Genomic DNA, 19,224 nt, shown 5'->3' on the forward strand with positions numbered 1-19,224 from the left:
TTTTCCTGCTTTAACCCATAGATTATAACTCTAATACATACATAGGTATTGTAGTTCAGGTTGAAATCCACTCACAAAGTCTTAAGCATATATCATGTATTTATATCTTGATCTTATTTTTAAACAAATGTTAATTCTATTGACATTTAATAAATGTTAATGGTATTCTTATCATTCAAAACAATACATTATTGGAATAAGATTTATAATCTCATAAGTAACATCATAAATATTTATAAGTGTAAATAAGATTTATAAATACTATTTTTAAATAAATTTCATAAGCTATATGTCAGTCTGCTTCTAGTGATACTCTTATTAATTTTTTATTGAAGTTAATAATAGAAGGAATTTATTAAACAATAGTAAATACTTTGAGTACATTATTGTAATTAAACCTCTCAACAAACCACTAGGAGTTTTAATCTCTATCTTTCTGATAAAGAAATGGAGAATTAGAATTAGTTAAATAAGATTTTCAAGGTTGTATGTCTAGTGAGGGGCAAAAGTTGAATTTAAACCCAAGTTTTCTTGCCTTTAAAGTCTATGACTTTAATTGCCATACTATTATGGCCCAGTACCGTGTTGAATGTAGGATACAAAGAAATTTAACGATTGCTGCATTGTTTCAGGGGACGTTCGGTATAGTTGGGAATTTAACTATTGGAAAAAAAATTTTTCTAATTTTTTGTATGTCATGTTGTCATAAAATTCAAGTGAGGTGATGTAAATTAAACCAGGCAAGGAATACAATTTATATTCATTTCTATTTCTGATGATGATTTAATCTCAACCAGATGAAATTTAGGGAGGTCCAATAGGAAGTTTTATAACAGGCACTAAAAACTCTAGTAAAGAAGAATAAAATAGAGGAGGCAGGGCTTCATGAGGAATGAAAAATATCTACAGGTTATAGTTGGTAATAGGTTAAAAATATCACCAGTGTGATGTTATCTCCATATTTAAACACAATAAGCAAACAAGAAAACAAACACATAGATTGCCTTCAGAGCCCTCTGTGTTCACAATGGAAACCTTCGTCAGACCATACCTCTGGCAATGGTCTAACTCTGGACATGGCTCTATTTTTTCCTGTGTTATGATTATAATAGCTTCTTAATTGATTTCACTTTATGACAGACATTGATCATCTAAAGTGGTTTCAGAAAAGAGCAAACAGGAGTATGAGGGCAGTCTGGTCCATATTAAGTCACTGATGTCTAAAAGAATTTATAATATTAGTATAAAGTAGAGAAGCTTTTGGAAGGATTTGATGTAGCAGATCACAAAAGTCTGAGAATATAATAAACTATCTCAAGAGTTAACGATTTCCCATCACTGGAGTTGATCGAAATCAGTAGTTCAGTCTTGGCTGCATATTAGATTAAGATGGAAGATTGAAAAAAAATATACCAAAGCTCAAATCCCATCCCAGGAAAATTAAATCAGAGTCTCTGTGGCTGAGAGCTAGTGTTTTTTTTAAAAAAAAATCCCAGACATTCTGTGTATTCAGGGTTGAAAATCCCTGTTTGAATACATGAGTGATTACTGAGCAAACAAGTCAGAGCGAGTTAAGAACCAGATATGCAGTCTTTGAAGTCACCTTTGGATCTGACTTTGTTCTATGAAATAAGTCATCTTACTCATTATCAGTAGCAGTTGACATAATGCGTGAAACACTTTCTTCACCCAAAAGTTTGACTTCACTCCTCTTGATTCTTCCATCACTGGTTGCTCCTCCTTCCTCTCCTTTGCTTGTTCCCTCTCAAATCTTCAACCTTTAAACACTGAGCTACCTAAGGACTCAGTTCTTGCTCCCCTCTCTTTTTCTCTGAAGACTTCATCTACTTGATGATGACTGAAATGTATATTTTCAGGTTGAATCTCTCTCCAGAACTGGATTCAATATCAGGTTTTCTATGTAATATCTCTACTTGTCTCAGGGGCATCTAACTTAACGTCAGTTAACCTAACTACCTTAGTAACTTAATAAGTCAGTCCCAGATCTGAACTTTTAATTACTGATATGAACTCACCTCCAAAACCTCCATCCACGTTTTCCCCTCTCAGTAATTAGTAGCTGCATTCTTCCAGTTATTTAGGCCAAAACCACCATCATTTTAAGCTTCTTTCTTTCATAAACCATTAGCAAATCCTGCCATCAGTGCCATCAAAACATATTCAGAATCTTCCCAATTTTAAACCTCTTTATTTCTAATATCCTGGTTCAAGTGAGCACTGTTTGTCACGTGGATTATAATTTGAATAATTTCTTAATTTTTCTTCCTGCTTCTAATTTCGTCCCTCTCAATCCTACACGATAACTCTCAGTGAGAAGCTAGAATAACTTTTAAAATTTGTCATCTATGTCACTTTTCTGCTTAAATATTTCCAATAGCATTCCTACTTACTCAGAGTGAAAACTCAAATCCTTACACTGGCCTAAACTGTACGTATTCTGGTTTCTCTTCACATCCTATAAGACTTTTGCCTTATCCTGGTGTTTCTGGATCTTTCAGTTTATTCTTCCCCCTGATTCTTGATCTAAAATATGTTTCCCCACATATCTGCATAGCTCCCTCTCTCAATTTCTTTAGCTTGTTGCTACAATGTTACATTACCAGAAAAGATTTTCTTGACCATCCATTGATAATAGCAAAACCTCAAACACACATATATTGACACATTCTGTCCCACCTTTTTGCTTTGTTTTTCTTCAGAACATTTATCATCACTCTACACAGTGTATGCTTATTTGTATATATTTTTACTGTCTATCTTGTACATTAGATTGTATACATCAAAGTTCCATATCAAAACAGTGACTCTTTGTACTACCTTATCCATAGCATCTAGAACAGTGCCTAGAACATAGCAGATACAAAGCAAATGTCTGTTAAATGAAGGAATGGATGAATGAATGTTAGGACATATTATCATTTATATGTTTTATTAACCTTTGTGGCATTTTCCAAGCAAAATTTTTTACTATGAAATATTTTAGATTTTAGGTATAATTGCATCGCAAAATTTCAAAAGTACAGTTTGGACAGAGTTTTGACAATTGTACATACCCAGGTAATCACCATCTGATAGACCTCACCACTCAACGTTCGCTTATGTCGTTTTCCACTCAATCCACCTGCCCCTGCCTTTTTAATTTCTCTCAAAGGGAGGAAGTTTTTAATTTCTCCTACTATAGATTATTTTGGCCTGTTTTATGGAATTCATATAAATGGAATCATGCACTGGGTATTATTTGAGCTAAATAAAAGCTTCTTTCTTTGAACATCACATTTTTGAGATTCATGTATGTCATTGCATGCATAGGAAGTATATTCATTTTTATTATTGAGTCTCATTCTGTTGTAATAATGTCATAATTAATTTATCCACTCTTTTGTTAGTGTTTGAGTTGTTTCCATTTCATGGCTACTATAAACAAGGTTGTGATGAACCTGCTGTTCAAGTCCTTTGGTAGACCCGTGTTTTCATTTTTCTTGTGTAAACACAGGTAGACTTGATGATTTTGAGAGTAGGTGGACATTTAACTCTATAAGAAATTGCCAAATACTTATCGAAAGTCATTTGCCATTTTGCACTCCCAGCAACAATATATAAACTTACAGGCACTCCAAATCATTGGCAAAATTTGGTGTTGCTGGTCTTTTTAAGATTACCAGTTTTAGTGGATGCTAAATTGTAACTGATAGTGGTTTTCATCTTCATTTCTCTAATGACTAATGATTTTGAGTTTGTCATGTGGTTACTGATATATGTCTTTTGAAAAGCATCTGTTAAAGTCTTTTTACCCGTTGTTGTCATTTGTATCTTCATTATTTATTTATCTATTTGTTTATTTGTAGTCTTTATATAATCTGTCCTTTCTTACTATATATTAATGCAAATAATTATTTTAGTCTGTGGCTTTTCTATTTATTTCCTTAGTGATATTCTTTTAATGACAAGGGACTTTCCATTTTGGTAAGGTCAAGTTTATCATTTTTCTTATTTCATTAGTGCTTTTTTGTGTCAAGTTGAAGAAATTTTTACAAGATCTTTTTTGCAGAAGTTGTATGATTCTAGGTTAATATGTTCAGGTCTATGATATCCAGCTCAAATGTTATTTTTGGGGAGGTGGGGCATGAAAGAATGAGTTTCTTTTCTTTTTTTCCCAATATATAACCAGTGTTTCCAGCACCATTTGTTTAAAAAGGATTTTCATTTTCCGGTTGAATTGATTTGGTGCCTTGATCAAAATAGCATCTGACAATGTGCGTCCTATTTACGGACTCTCTGTTATGTTCTATTGATTTGTGTGTGTGTGTATCCTTCTGTCAGTGCTTCACTGTGTTTGATTCTTGGCTTTAGAGTAAGAGTTGAGACCAGGATATGTAAATCCTGCACATTTTTTCTTTGTTTTTAAGATGATTTTGGCTGATCTAGATCCTTGCTTTTCTACATGTATTTTTCAGTCAACTGGAAATTTCTTTATAAATGTTTCCTGGGACGTTGACAGGGACCTCATTAAATGCAAAGATCAATTTGGGGAGAAGAGACAAATTAATAATCTTAAGTCTTCATTCAAGAACATGATATATCTTTCCATATATTTACGTCTTTTAAATTTGTCTCGAAGATGATTGATACTTTGAGCATGGAGGCACGGTGCATCCTTTGTCAGATTTAATGCTCGGTTTCTGACATGTTTCTGTGCTCTTTAAATGGTATGGTTTCAACTGCATATTCTAACTGTTTATTGCCAATGTGGAGAAATACAGTTAATTTTGTATCATAACATTTTATCATGCAACTTGGCTAAATCCACTTATTGGTTATAGAATACTTTGGAATATTCCATAAGGTTTTCCATGTGCCCAATTATTTTGTTTGCAAATAATAGCAGCTTTCCTTATAATCATCGTGTTTTTTTTATTATTTTTTCTTACCTTAATGAACTGGCTAGTACTTCTGCTGTCATGTTGCGTAGATGTAATGGCAGACATCTTTGCCTTGTTCTTAGTAGTAGGAAAAAAAAAGTTCTTAAATTTTTTATTTGGTGAGACCATGAAAAGTTTTAATGTTAGACCATTAAGTATTATGTTAACTATAGCTTTTGCTTTTGTCTTTTTTTCCCCTGAAGCTGTTTATCCACTCAGGGGAGTTTTCTTCAATACCTAATTTTTTGCAATTTTATGTCAAGAATTGGAGTTCAATCTTATCAAATCTCATTTCTGCATCTCTTGAGATGTTTTTTCCTCCCTCTATTAATATGGTGAATTACAGTGGTTGGTTTTCCCAAGTTAAGTCAGCCTTGCATTCCTGGTGTAAACAGGGTATATTTTTACATTGCTGGATTGAATTTGGTAATAATTGTTAAATATGTTTGTGTTTCAGCTCATGAGAGATATGGGGATGTGATTTTCATTCTTTCCTCCCTGTCTTCATTGCCTTTCTCCTCTTCCTTATTTGTTCCCCCCCCATCCTCTTCCATCTTTTCCTTCTTCTTGTAATATCTTTATCAAGTTTTGGTATGAGGATTATGTTAGCCCTACAAACAGTTCTGAACTGTTTTTACCTCCTCTATTTTCTGAGTTTGAATAGGATTGATTATTATATTTTGTAAAAATATTCGATTGAATTCCCCATGAACCAGCTGGACCTGGAAGCTTATTTGCAAGTCTTTTTTTTAATAAGAAATTCAAATTTTACTAGTAATATCTATGAGACTATTTGAATATTCTACTTTGCTTGTGTAATGTTTGATAAGTTGTGTTTTACAAGAAAATTTTCAGTTTCATGTATATTTTCAAATTGATTGGCAAAAAGTTGATTGTAATATTCCCATAGTATATTATCAGTCTATAGAGTCTCCACAAATATCTGATGCTTTATTTTTGGTGTTAGAAGTTGTGTTTTATTTTTTTTCTTGATCAGTTTAGCTATAGTTTTGTCAATTTTATTTGTTTTAAGAATCATTTTTCACTTTGTTGATTTTCTCTATTGTTTGTAGGTTTTCTAATTCATTGATTTCCACTCATATATAATAGTCCTTTATTTCTACTGTTTTTACTTTTTATTCCTAACCCCATGTCCCCCCATTCACAATAGAGATGAGACAGAGGGCATAGCTGGAGGTGTATATGGTGTAGGTTTACTCTGGCTCCTCCTTCTGTATATTCAGTGTAAGAACACAGCCTGTCATAAGCACCAGTAGGCCTGATTTTATTTTTATTTATTTTTTTGGTGAGGAAGATTGGCCCTCAGCTAGCATCTGTTGCCAATCTTCCTCTTTTTGCTTGAGCAATATTGTCACTGAACTAATATCTGTGCCAGTCTTCCTCCATTTTACATGTGGGATGCCACCACAGCCTGGCCTGATGAGTGGTGTGTAGGTTCACACCTGGGATCTGACTTGGCGAACCTCAAGCCACCAAAGTGGAGTGTGTGAACTTTGCCACTATACCATTGGGCAGGCCCTGGCCTGCTTTATTTTAATTTGCACTTAAACCATTTTCTCTTCTAATATGAGAATTTAGAATTTTTGCTAAGCACTGTTTTAGTGTTATCCCACATATTTGACATATTCTGCTGGTAGTATTTATTTTAAATATTTTTAATATCTCTCATAACTTCCTTTTCACCCCACGGACTTTTTTAGAAGCATATTGTTTAATTTCAAATATTTGAGATGTGCTTAAAAAATATTATTTTTTATTAATTTCTAATTTAATTCCATTGTAATTGGAGTTTAAACTCTGTGTGATTTGAATCCTTTGATGTTATTAAGATTTATTTTCTTGCTCAGGATATAGTTTATATTGGCAGATGTTTCACTTGCCCTTGAAAATACTGTGCATTTTCCAGATGTTGTGTGTAGTCTTCTAGACATTTTGATCAGGTCACGTTGGTTTATAGAATTGTATGACTCTTCTCTTCTTCGTTGATTTTTATCTGATTATTCCATAAATTCCTGAGAGAGCAGTGTTAAATCTTCGACTTGTTTGTAGTTGCTCTATTTCTTCCCTTAGTTCTAGAATTTTGCTTCTTCTATTTTGAAGCTCTGTAAACAGGAGCATACACATTTCATCTTATAATACAGTTTTGACTTATTGTTAACACTCTGTGGAGTTTAATTCACTTGGGGTTTTTATTTCTCATTTTTTTCTTGGCATTATAAATTCTCTGATGGGTTTCAAAAATTTTTATTTGGTAGCTTTTATGACTCCTCTTGGTTTTCTTGAGGGGGTGAGTGTCCTCATTCTCCAAAGTCTAATGATAATCTTCTGATTACAGAATTTCCTTCATATCAAATTTTGTTATTTTTTTTTTTAAGGATTCTAGCTTAGTTATTAAGCTGCCACAGAGGCAGTGGAATCAAGTGGTGAAGAGTGAGAACCCCCATATCCAGAAGGCCTAAGTTTAAATCACAATTTCACCCCGTGTTAGCAGGATGACTTTTGGCAAGTTAATTAACCTCTCTGTTGGTCATTTTTCAACTTTAAAATAAATCTAATAATAGTTCCTACCCAAAAAGGTGATGTGAGAATTCTGAGCTAATACTTATAAACCAATAGAACTTAATCATTACTCTAAAATATGAACTATTATAATTTATTATTGTCATTATTATTGCAAGTATTAATGAAAAATTATACCTGGCTAGTGGCTCAAAGAAAGAATAAACAATCATATTCTCACTGTATTATAGCCAACTGAGTTAATTTGACACTTTTTATTATAAAATATCTAGATTAGAAATTGCTGAAGTATGCTTTCACTTTAATAATTATTTATTTATTTCATGTCACAATTTGATCCAAGGTAAAAGAACCCATATTGTCTAAATACCTTGTCACAGCTTTTCTCAGAAGCCAGGATTTAGTTTTGCCTATTGTATCAGTCCAGCTAAACAGAGGTTCTTACCTGTAAATAAAGAGTAACTAATACTATCCTGTCCAGAGATAACTCTTCTGGTATTTTCTCTAAGAGGTTATCCATTGTTTTCCAGGGCATAGTCTCGAGCCTCACTCTTCCTTTTTAGTTCCATTGTGTTATTTCTTTTTTTTTTTAATTAAAATTATAAAAGTTAACATCCTTGTGAAATTACAGTTGTACATTATTATTAGTCATGTTGTAGGTACACCACTTCACTCCTAGTGCCCTCCCCCCACCCCCCTTTCCCCTGGCAACCACGGATCAGTTCTCTTTGTCCATATGTTAACTACCACCTATGAGTGGAGTCATACAGAGTTCGTCTTTCTCTGTCTGGCTTATTTTCACTCAACATAATACTCTCAAGTTCTATCCATGTTGTTGTGAATGGGATGACTGTGTCCTTTTTTATGGCTGAGTAGTATTCCATTGTATATATATACCACAGCTTCTTTATCCAACCATCAGTTGCTGGGCACTTAGGTTGGTTCCATGACTTAGCTATTGTGAATAATGCTGCAATGAAGATAGGGGTGCATGGACCTTTTGAAATTGCTGATTTCAGGTTCTTAGGATATATACCCAGTAGTGGGATGGCTGGGTCATAAGGTATTTCTATTCTTAACTTTTTGAGGAATCTCCATACTGTTTTCCATAGTGGCTGCACCAGTTTACATTCCCACCAACAGTGTGTGAGGGTTCCCTTTTCTCCACAGCCTCTCCAACATTTGTCACTCTTGGTTTTGGATATTTTTGCCATTCAAACAGGTGTAAGGTGATATCTTAGTGTAGTTTTGATTTGCATTTCCCTGATGATTAGTGATGATGAGCACCTTTTCATGTGTCTACTGGCCATCCGTATATCTTCTTTGGAGAAATGTCTGTTCATGTCCCCTGCCCATTTTGTAATTGGGTTATTTGATTTTTTATTGTTGAGTCATGTGAGTTCTTTGTCTATTATGGAGATTAACCCTTTGTCAAATAAATAACTTGTGAATATTTTTTCCCAATTAGTGGGCTGTTTTTTTTGTTTCCATCCTGTTTTCCCTTGCCTGGAAGAAGCTCTTTAGCCTGATGAAGTCCCATTTGTTTATTCCCTCTATTGTTTCCCTCATGTGAGGGGTTATGGTGTCCGAAAAGATTCTTTTGACGCTGATGTCAAAGAGTGTGCTGCCAATATTCTCTTCTAGAAGACTTATTGTTTCAGGCCTAATCTTTAGGTCTTTGATCCATTTTGAGTTTAATTTAGCAAATGGTGAAAAAGAATGGTTGCTTTTCATTCTTTTACATGTGGCTGTCCAATTTTCCCAGCACCATTTGTTGAAGAGACTTTCTTTCCTCCGTTGTAGGCCCTCAGCTCCTTTGTCAAAGATTAGCTGTCCATAGATGTGTGGTTTTATTTCTGGGCTTTCAATTCTGTTCCATTGATCTGTGCATCTGTTTTTGTACCAGTACCATGCTGTTTTGATTACTGTGCCTTTGTAGTATGTTTTGAAGTTAGACATTGTGATGCCTCCAGTTTTGGTCTTCTTTCTCAGGATTGCTTTAGCAATTCGGGGTCTTTTGTTGCCCCATATGAATTTTTGGATTCTTTGTTCAATTTCTGTAAAGAATCACATTGGAATTCTGACTGGGATAGCATTGAATCTGTAGATTGCCTTGGGTAGTATGGACATTTTAACTATGTTTATTCTTCCAATCCAAGTGCATGGAATGTCTTTCCATCTCTTAACGTCATCATTGATTTCTTTCAAGAAGGTCTTGTAGTTTTCGTTGTATAGGTCTTTAACTTCCTTGGTTAAATTTATCCCAAGGTATTTTATTCGTTTTGTTGCGATCGTGAATGGGATTGAGTTCTTGAGATCTTTTTCTGTTAGTTCATTGTTAGCATATAGAAATGCTACTGATTTATGTATGTTGATTTTATACCCTGCAACTTTGCTGTAGTTGTTGATTGCTTCTAATAGTTTTTCTATGGATTCTTTGGGGTTTTCTATATATAAGGTTGTGTCGTCTGCAAACAGCGAGAGTATTACTTCTTCGTTGCCTATTTGGATTCCTTTTACTTCTTTTTCCTGCCGAATAGCTCTGGCCAAAACCTCCAATACTATGTTGAATAAGAGTGGTGAAAGTGGGCACCCTTGTCTTGTTCCTGTTCTGAGAGGGATGGGTTTCAGTTTTTGTCCATTGAGTATGATGTTGGCTGTGGGTTTGTCATATATGGCCTTTATTATGTTGAGGTACTTTCCTTCTATACCTATTTTATTGAGGGTTTTTATCATAAATGGATGTTGGATCTTGTCGAACGCTTTCTCTGCATCTATTGAGATGATCATGTGTTTTTGTTTCTCATATTGTTAATGTAGTGAATCACATTGATTGACTTGCGGATGTTGAACCATTCCTGTCTCCCTGGTATAAATCCCACTTGATCATGGTGTATAATCTTTTTGATATATTGCTGTATTCTGTTTGCCAATATTTTGTTGAGGATTTTCACATCTATGTTCATCAGTGATATTGGCCTGTAGTTTTCCTTCTTTGTGTTGTCCTTGTCAGGTTTGGGGATCAGGGTGATGTTGGCTTCATAGAATGTATTAGGGAGTGCTCCATCTTCCTCTATTTTCTGGAACAGTTTGAGAAGGATAGGTATTGAATCTTCTTTGAATGTTTGGTAGAATTCTCCAGAGAAGCCGTCTGGTCCTGGACTCTTATTTTTGGGGAGGTTTTTGATTACCGTTTCTATTTCTTTACTTGTGATTGATCTATTCAGATTCTCTATTTCTTTTGATTCAGTTTGGGTAGGTTGTATGAGGCTAGGAATTTATCCATTTCTTCTAGGTTGTTCAATTTGTTGGCATATAGTTTTTCATAGTGTTCTCTTATGATCCTTTGTATTTCTTCGGTATCTGTGTGATTTCACCTTTCTCATTTCTAATTTTATTTATTTGAGACTTCTCTCTTTTTTTTAGTGAGTCTGGCTAAGGGTTTGTCGATTTTGTTAAATTTTCGAAGAACAAACTCTTTGTTTCATTGATCCTTTCTACTGTCTTTTTTGTTTCAGTATCATTTATTTCTGCTCTAATTTTTATTATTTCCCTCCTTCTACTGACTTTGGGCTTTGTTTGTTCTTCTTTTTCTAATTCTGTTAGGTGTCGTTTGAGGTTGTTAATGTAAGATTTTTCTTGCTTATTGAGGTGAGCCTGTATTGCAATGAATTTCCCTCTTAGGACTGCCTTTGCTGCATCCCAAATCATTTGATACTGTGTGTTTTCATTTTCATTTGTCTCCCGATAATATTTGATTTCATCTTTAATTTCTTCAATAATCCATTGTTTGTTCAGTAGCATGTTGTTTAGTCTCCACATTTTTGGCCCTTTCTCAGCTTTATTCTTGTAGTTGATTTCTAGTTTCATAGCATTATGATCAGAAAATATGCTTGATATTATTTCAACCCTCTTGAACTTATTGATGTTTGCTTTGTTTCCCAAGATATGGTCTATCCTTGAGAATGTTCCATGCACGCTTGAGAAGAATGTGTAACCTGCTTTTTTTGGATGAAGTGTCCTATATATATCTATTAGGTCCATCTGATCTAATTTTTCTTTTAATTCTATAATTTCCTTGCTGCTTTTCTGTCTGGATGATCAGTCCATTGGTGTTAATGGGGTGTTGAGGTCCCCTACTATTATTGTATTGCTGTTGATGTCTCCTTTTAGTTTTGTTAATAGTTTCTTTATGAATTTTGGTGCTCCTACGAATTTTGGTGTTAGGTGCGTATATATTTATAACTGTTATGTCATCTTGGTGGAGCATCCCTTTTATCATTATATACTGCCCCTCTTTGTCTTTCTTTATCTGTTTTGCTTTGAAGTCTACTTTGTCTGATATAAGTATGGCAACACCTGCTTTCTTTTTTTCATTATTGGCTTGGAGTACTGTCTTCCATCCCTTCACTCTAAGTCTGTGTTTGTCTTTGGGGCTGAGGTGTGTTTCCAGGAGGCAGCATATTGTTGGATCTTGTTCTTGGATTCATCCTGCCACTCTGTGCCTTTTGATTGGAGAGTTCAATCCATTCACGTTTAGTGTGATTATTGAAATGTGGGGGCCTACTGTTGCAATTTTATCACTTGTTTTCCAGTTCTTTTGCATTTTGTCCTGATGGAGAGCTGTTACTTTGTGTTATTGTCCTTCTGCTATCTCCTTTGTTCTGGATTTTGTAACCCCTTTCCCTTTTTTGATTTTTCAGGAAGGAGTTTCTTCCTGAGCAATTCTTGAAGAGGAAGTTTTGTGGTGATGAACTCCCTTGACTTTTGTTTATCTGGGAAAGTTTTTATTTCTCCATTGTATTTGAAGGATATTTTTGCTGGGTACAGTATTCTTGGCTGCAGGTTTTTGTCCTTCAGAGTTTTGAATATTTCATTCCAATCTCTTCTAGCCTGTAAGGTCTCTCCTGAGAAATCTGCTGATAGCCTTATGGGGTTTCCTTTGTAAGTTATTTTCTTCTGCCTGGCTGCCCTTAGTATTTTCTCTTTGTTGTTGACTTTTGTTAGTTTCACTACTATATGTCTTGGGGTTGGTCTTCTTGGTTGATAATATATTGGCTTCTGTGACGTGAAGTTCCATCTCTCTTCCCAAGTTTGGAAAGTTCTCAGCTATTATTTCTTTGAACAGGCCTTCTGCCCCCTTCTCCTTCTCTTCTCACTCTGGTATACCTATAATCCTTATGTTGCATCTCCTAATTGAGTCAGATAATTCTCAGAGAGTTTCTTCATTTCTTTTTAGTCTTAATTCCCTCTCCTCCTCTGCCTGCAGCATTTCTATATTCCTATCCTCCAAATTGCTAATTCTGTCCTCCATATTATCAACCCTACTATTCAGAGAGTCCAGATTTTTCTTAATCTCCTCCATTGTGTTCTTCATCTCCAGTATTTCTAATTGGTTCTTCTTTATAGTGTCAAGCTCTTTTGTGACATAGCTCCTGAACTCATTGAGTTGTCTATTGGAATTCTCTTTTAACATGTTGAGTTTTTTAATAATGGCAGTTTTGAAATCATCGTCATTTAGGTTATAGATTTCATTGTCTTTGGGATTGTTTTCTGGGTGCTTATCATTTTCCTTCTGTTCTGGAGATTTAATATATTTTTTCATACTGCTTGATGGCGTGGATTTGTGCCTCTGCATAGAGATAGAGTTTAGTCACTGCTTCCACTTGTTGTGACTGCTGTGTGTGGGGGGGCAGCTGTTTAGACTGCCCCAACCGGGAACCCTGTCAGCTGTTACTGACTGGGCCTGGACCCCTCCTCTAGTCACAGTGGTCCTGTGGGGTCCCTCGTCGGTTGTGGGGTCAATTGCAAGGGGGCCTCAGGCTGCTCGTGCCTACTGCTGCAGCCCACCTAGATGCACTCCCTCCTTGTGGTCTACAGCAGTGTTGTGGGGTTTCCCATTAGCCGGGAGCAGGATCACCTATAATCTCCGATTTGTCCCTAACAGAGCCCACCAGATCACATTTGTCCACTATAGGTCCCAGCAGAGCTGTGGGTATCTTCTGCAGTCTGTCGTTAGCTCACCTGTGCTGCTTTTGCCCCAGGGCCTTCCCGCCTTGCGATTGCCAGTCAGGACCTCTCCACTAGTGCTGTGCAGAGGCTTTTGCTGAGGCTGCTGTAAGAACCTGAAGATCCCCTCTGGGCTACGTATCCATTTCACCAGAGCTCTACTCTGCCCCACTTCACTCTCACGGGATCTTTGGGAGCCCCTTGCCTCATCTGGGACATGGCCAGAGTCCGTGGCCCTGGCGGTGGCTTGTAAGCTTCTGCCTTGTGGAGAATTCTGCTCTAGGGAGCTTCCTGGTGTTCCGAATGCTGGGCGGGGCCTCCCTGCCAATGGCGAGCAGAGGCCCTCCCTGCCGGGGGGGTGTGGGACCCTGGAGCGACCCCCTGGGCCACAGAGCAGTGTGTTGGAGCTCCAACCAGGCCCCAAGTGCATCCACAGGAAGTCCGAGCACCCCCTGCACCGACCCGTGTGCAGGAGACCATGAGCCCAGCAGCAGCTTGCAGCCTGGAGCTGCCCCAGGGGATCCGCCCACCGAGAGCTTCCCTTTGTCCTGGATTCTGGGTGTGGCCTCCCTGCTAATGGCGAGCAGAGGCTTTCCCTGCCGGGGAGATGTGGGCCCCTGGAGCCTTCCCCTGCGCCACAGAGCCTGGTGCTGGATCTCCAGCCGTGTCCCCAAGCATGTCTACGGGAAGTCCAGGTGCCCCCTGCACAGAGCCGTGTGCCGGAGATCGTGAGCCCAGTGGCAGCTTGCTGTCTGGTGCCGTGCAGGGCCTGCCAGGAGCTTCTCTTTGTTCTGGCTTCTGGGCGGAGCCTCCCTGCTAATGTTGAGTGGAGGCCTTCCCTGCTGGTGGGTGTGGGACCCTGGGGATTTCCCCCGGGCTTAGGTGTGATCGCGGGGGTCTTCGGTAGGGGTGTTGTCACCTATTTCCACTGTCGCTCCGTTGGTGAGTGCACACTCCTGCCCTTGGTGTGTGGCGATGCTATGGATGAGTCCGCTGGAAGAGAGCCTCCTGCAGGAACTAGGCTGTCCAGGGGTTGGGGGTCGGGGGTTGGAGAGTTTTCACTTATGTCCACCTCCTCCCAGGGGGAAGTCCATCCGCCTTCCGATGTGTAGTAGCACGAGACTTTTAGGCGTCTTGAGATGCTATCTGGATATCCTTTGTTAATCGGTAAATGTCCAATTAGTTGTAGATTCGATGGGTGAGAGACAAAGAAGACCTCTCACTCCACCATCTTGGTCCTGCCTCCATTGTGTTATTTCTTTTTAAAGCCTTATGAGAATATTTTTTCACTGAGAAAGAATTTTAGTGAAATCAAATTTGATTTTGGAAATATAAATTATATTTCTTCATGCTAATATTAAAAATCCCCTTATACTTGGAGAATTGTAACCTTTAGCCAATTGTTAAATTTTATGAGATGAACTAAGCATACTCTGGTAGAAACGTTATCTTTCTTTTTTCTAAATAGGATAAAAATTTCGAGATGCAGAGAAAAATTATTTGAGTGGATGTATATGTATATATGTGTGTGTGCGCACAGAGTTGTGTGCATATTTATAATATAAATGAGAATCAAATAAGCAAGCATGATTTTTCAAGGAAAGCTAAGCTATAGTTTTGTTCTTGGTTTGGCCTTTATTCCCAAACTCTAAGAGTAGTATGCAAATGAGATTGGGGACTATGTTATGGAAACATCTGAAATGATTTCCTGCACTTGCTCTTTTTATTTTCCCCTTACAGCTCAACAAGTAGAGGGTGTCATCTTTCTTAAAAGAAAATACATATGGGAATTAGTTCTCCCATTTCTGAAAATATTCTGAAGGTCCTCCCACTCTACACACTATCACTGAAAATCCCAGTTGGTTCCTAAAACCAGAAAGGAGAGATTATTCAGTGAAATCCCTCATGTAAAGGTCATGGACTTTGGGTGAGGAGAATCTGAGTTTTGCTATTTTCTAATTTCATGATCTTGATGTGGTGACTTAGTCCATACAGTGCTATTTCTTTTTTTTTTTTTCCTTAAAGATTGGCACCTCAACTAACAACTGTTGCCAATCTTCTTCTTTTTCTTTTTCCTGCTTTTTTCTCCCCAAGTCCCCCCAGTACATAGTTGCATATTTTAGTTGCAGGTCCTTCTAGTTGTGGCACGTGGGACACCCCCTCAACATGGCCTTGTGAGAGGTGCCATGTCCATGCCCAGGATCCGAATCCTGGGCCACCAAAGCAGAGCCGCAAACTTAACCACTCAGCTGTGGGGCCAGCCCAGTACACTGTTATTTCTAATATATGAAGAAAGGATTATAATACTTACTAAAAAGAGTTAAAAGAAGTAAAAATAGGAAAAATTGTGTATAAAACTCCCCAAATAAAACCTGGCAACTCCCTTTCACTCATAAATAAAATCCTCTGTTAAATAAATATAGAAAAGTGGCAATGGCCAGAGGAATTTTTGGAACTATTTTGAAATTCCCTGTAATTCTGTCCACTGGTGTGGTATGACATAGGAAGACCAACAGTTGGCTTGGTCATGTGATTTAAAATGAAATAACACAGATTTAAAAAGGACTGGTGAAATATCAAATATATTTAATTTTATATTGATATTTTTAAACGTATGCTCTTTTTATTCTCATAACCCTTACATTTCATAGCTTCCACAAATTTTCTAGTTTCTTAGAATGGTTCTGTTAACAAAGTATAAAAATGTTTAGTATCTAGAAGTAAGTTTATACAATACATTCTAAGTTAAAAACTTACCAAATAAGCTTTCAAAAATAGTTCTAGTACCATATTTCTTTATTTTGGATAAAAATAAGGATATTTTCGATTATGTATTTACATTATTTCCATGAAATCTAGTTCGATCCTTAAAATAATGAGACATTTTTGTAAGTTGGTTGGTCAGCCACTGTAAACTTCTCTGATGGTGGTTGTAGGAAATATGTATGTCTTAATGAATGGGAAAAATAAATTCCACAGTTTATTTTTAAAGCTTAACTCCAAGTAGCTATTGTTCTGCCTACTCTGCTCTGATTATCACTCTCCAAGACTTCCATATAATTCTTAAAAACTGTTACAACTTAGCTTTTAGTAACTCTTAAAGAAAGTATTTTCTTTTGTTCACTGAACTTCAAAAATAAGTCATTTTTACCTCAGAAGGAAAGATAACAGTTTTGAAGGTAAGACTAATCACATTAGGTCATCAACAATCTCTTGTCCATTCCACAGTTATATTTATCTTCAAAAGGTCTAATCCAGTTCGAAGAAAAGATGTAGGAAATCAGTTTGATTCCCTAAGGCAAACCCAGAGAGAATCTTACATTTATTTCTTTTAGCAAACTTATGGCTGCTGTCTAAGCCAAAATTAAAAGCATAAATAACAAATAGGAATAGCCCCAAAGCTAGATAAATTGACTTCATAACTAGATTTACATGTTGCATCATCAAAACTTTGCCTGGCCCAATCCTTAATTTATGAATGCTATCTTCAGTCAGAGCCTTCCCATCCTTTCCTATTGCTCCCCAGCCTTCTGCATTAAAGTACCTTGGCTTTCCCCTGAAATATTAATCTTTCTCTGACAACAATGCAATAAATAGAAAAGCACAGTTTATTACATTTCTTCTGCTAAAAATCTTCGCTGGTGTGCACCCTTCCCGCTCTCCTAGAGTACATTCTAGGAAAACCCTCCTTAGTACTAATGATGAACTAAATACACGAAGAACTGTATATTTAGTCACACACACACTCTCATAACAAGACTGAACAATGCATTTCTGAAATTGACATGGCCCGTGGAAAATTATACATAGATGTGTAATATTTAAGATGTAATATTTAAATGAAAAATTTTGATATGCAGAGATTTGAAGTTTTCATTATTTTTCCTATGTCTGTATTGGCTCCTCTGATGGCCAATAAGTTTTTATATCTAATGAAAATCAATCACAGAATAATTAATTTATTGACTAAGACCTAGAACTTACTCATCCAAAATGTTTTTTCTCCTTTTCAGTGTGAACTTTGTTTTGTTTCAGTGCTTTCTTCCTTGTCTCTCCTATAAACAATACTAGCCAATTTCCTGAATTTCCTCCTGGATGTATTATTGCTCTGAATTCTGTTTATCCTTCTCTTGACCCATGTAATTCATAGCTATCTCTCCTATATGAAGTCATTATAGAATTTGTGCTGAATTTAAAAATATCTCTCTTTCAATGCATCGTTTGTTATAGTTTGTACCAGCCAATTTAGATTTCATTGTATACTATCATGTTCTACTGATCATGTGACACCAATTGCATTACTTTTGGTTTTACCGATTTTCTCTATTGTTTTTCTGTTCTCCATTTTGTTTGTCTATACTCTAATTACTATTTCCTTCCATCTGCTGGCTTTGGGTTTACTTTGCTCTTCTTTTTCTAGTTCCTTAAAGTGTAAGTTAGATTATTGATTTGAGATCTTAATTCTTCCTTTTTTTTTTTTTTTCCTAAGAGCTTAGACAGTTTTGGCAGAAAGTCCAATTTATTTTATTTTTTAATTTTTTTTTGGTGAGGAAGATTGGCCCTGACCTAACATCTGTTGCCAATCTTCCTCTTCTTCTTTTTTATCCCCAAAGCCCCAGTACTTGGTTGTGTATCCTAGTTGTAAGTCATTCTAGTTCTTCCACATGGGATGCTGCCACAGCATGGTGTGATGAGCAGTGTTAGGTCTACACCCAGGCCTGAACCAGCCAACCCCAGGCTGCTGAAGTGGAGCATGAAAACTTAACCACTAGGCCACAAGACCGGCCGTTCTTCTTTCTTAAGGCAAGCATTACAGCTGTAAATTTACCTCTAACCACTCATTTAACTTCATCTCAGAAATTTTGGTATGTTGTATATGTGTTTTTTTCTCTAATTCAACTTGAAGTATTTTCTAATTTCCCTTGTGATTTCTTTTTTGATGCCTTGATTATCTAAGCGTGTTGTCTAATTTCCACATATTTGTGATTTTCCAGTTTTCCTTTTGTTATTAATTTCTAGTTTCATTCCATTGTAGGTGGGTAAGATATGTTGGGTGATTTCATTGTTTTAAAACTTATTTAGACTTGTTGTGTGGTCTAACATATGGTATATCCTGAAGAATCTTCCATGTGCACTTGAGAAAAAATATGTGTTCTGCTTTTTTGGGGGTGTAGTGTTCTGTATACGTGTATTAGGTCGAGTTGGTTTATAGCGTTGTTAAAGTCTTCTATTTATCCTATTGTCTAGCTGTTCTCTCTGTTATTGAAAGTTGGGTATTGAAGTCTCCAACTATTATTGTGGAAATGTGTGTTTCTGCCTTCAATTCTGTCAATTTTTTGTTTCGTATATTTTCGAACTCTGTTGTTAGGTGTGTATATGTTTATAATTGTTACATCTTCTTGATACAGTGACCTTTTTATCAATGTATGATGTCATTCTTTGTCTTTTGTAATGACATATTGCTTAAAGTCTATTTTGTCTCATATTAGTACAGCTACCTTTTATTAGTATATTATATTAATATAGGTCATTTTGCTTATCTTTTAAATGAAATATCTATTTTCCATTCTTTCTTTTTCAATCTATTTGTGTCTTTGGACCTAACGTGAGTCTCCTAAAGACAGCATGTAGTTGGATCATGCTATTTTGTCCATTCTGCCAATCTCTATCTTTTCATTGGAGAATTTAAACCAGTTACATTTAAAGTCATTAGTAATAAAGGAGGACTTTACTT

At 36.3% G+C, this 19,224-nt stretch overlaps 1 non-coding gene across 1 annotated transcript; it reads right to left on the reverse strand.

The window, feature by feature from the left end:
• Positions 1-6,088: 6,088 nt before the first annotated feature.
• LOC139083166 (small nucleolar RNA SNORA51) lies at positions 6,089-6,220 on the reverse strand. The gene has a single exon (XR_011539733.1). It is a non-coding gene; the product is annotated as a small nucleolar RNA SNORA51 (small nucleolar RNA).
• Positions 6,221-19,224: the final 13,004 nt, after the last annotated feature.

This window comes from Equus przewalskii, chromosome 4 (assembly GCF_037783145.1).
Source record: "Equus przewalskii isolate Varuska chromosome 4, EquPr2, whole genome shotgun sequence".
Taxonomy (NCBI): Eukaryota; Metazoa; Chordata; class Mammalia; order Perissodactyla; family Equidae; genus Equus; species Equus przewalskii.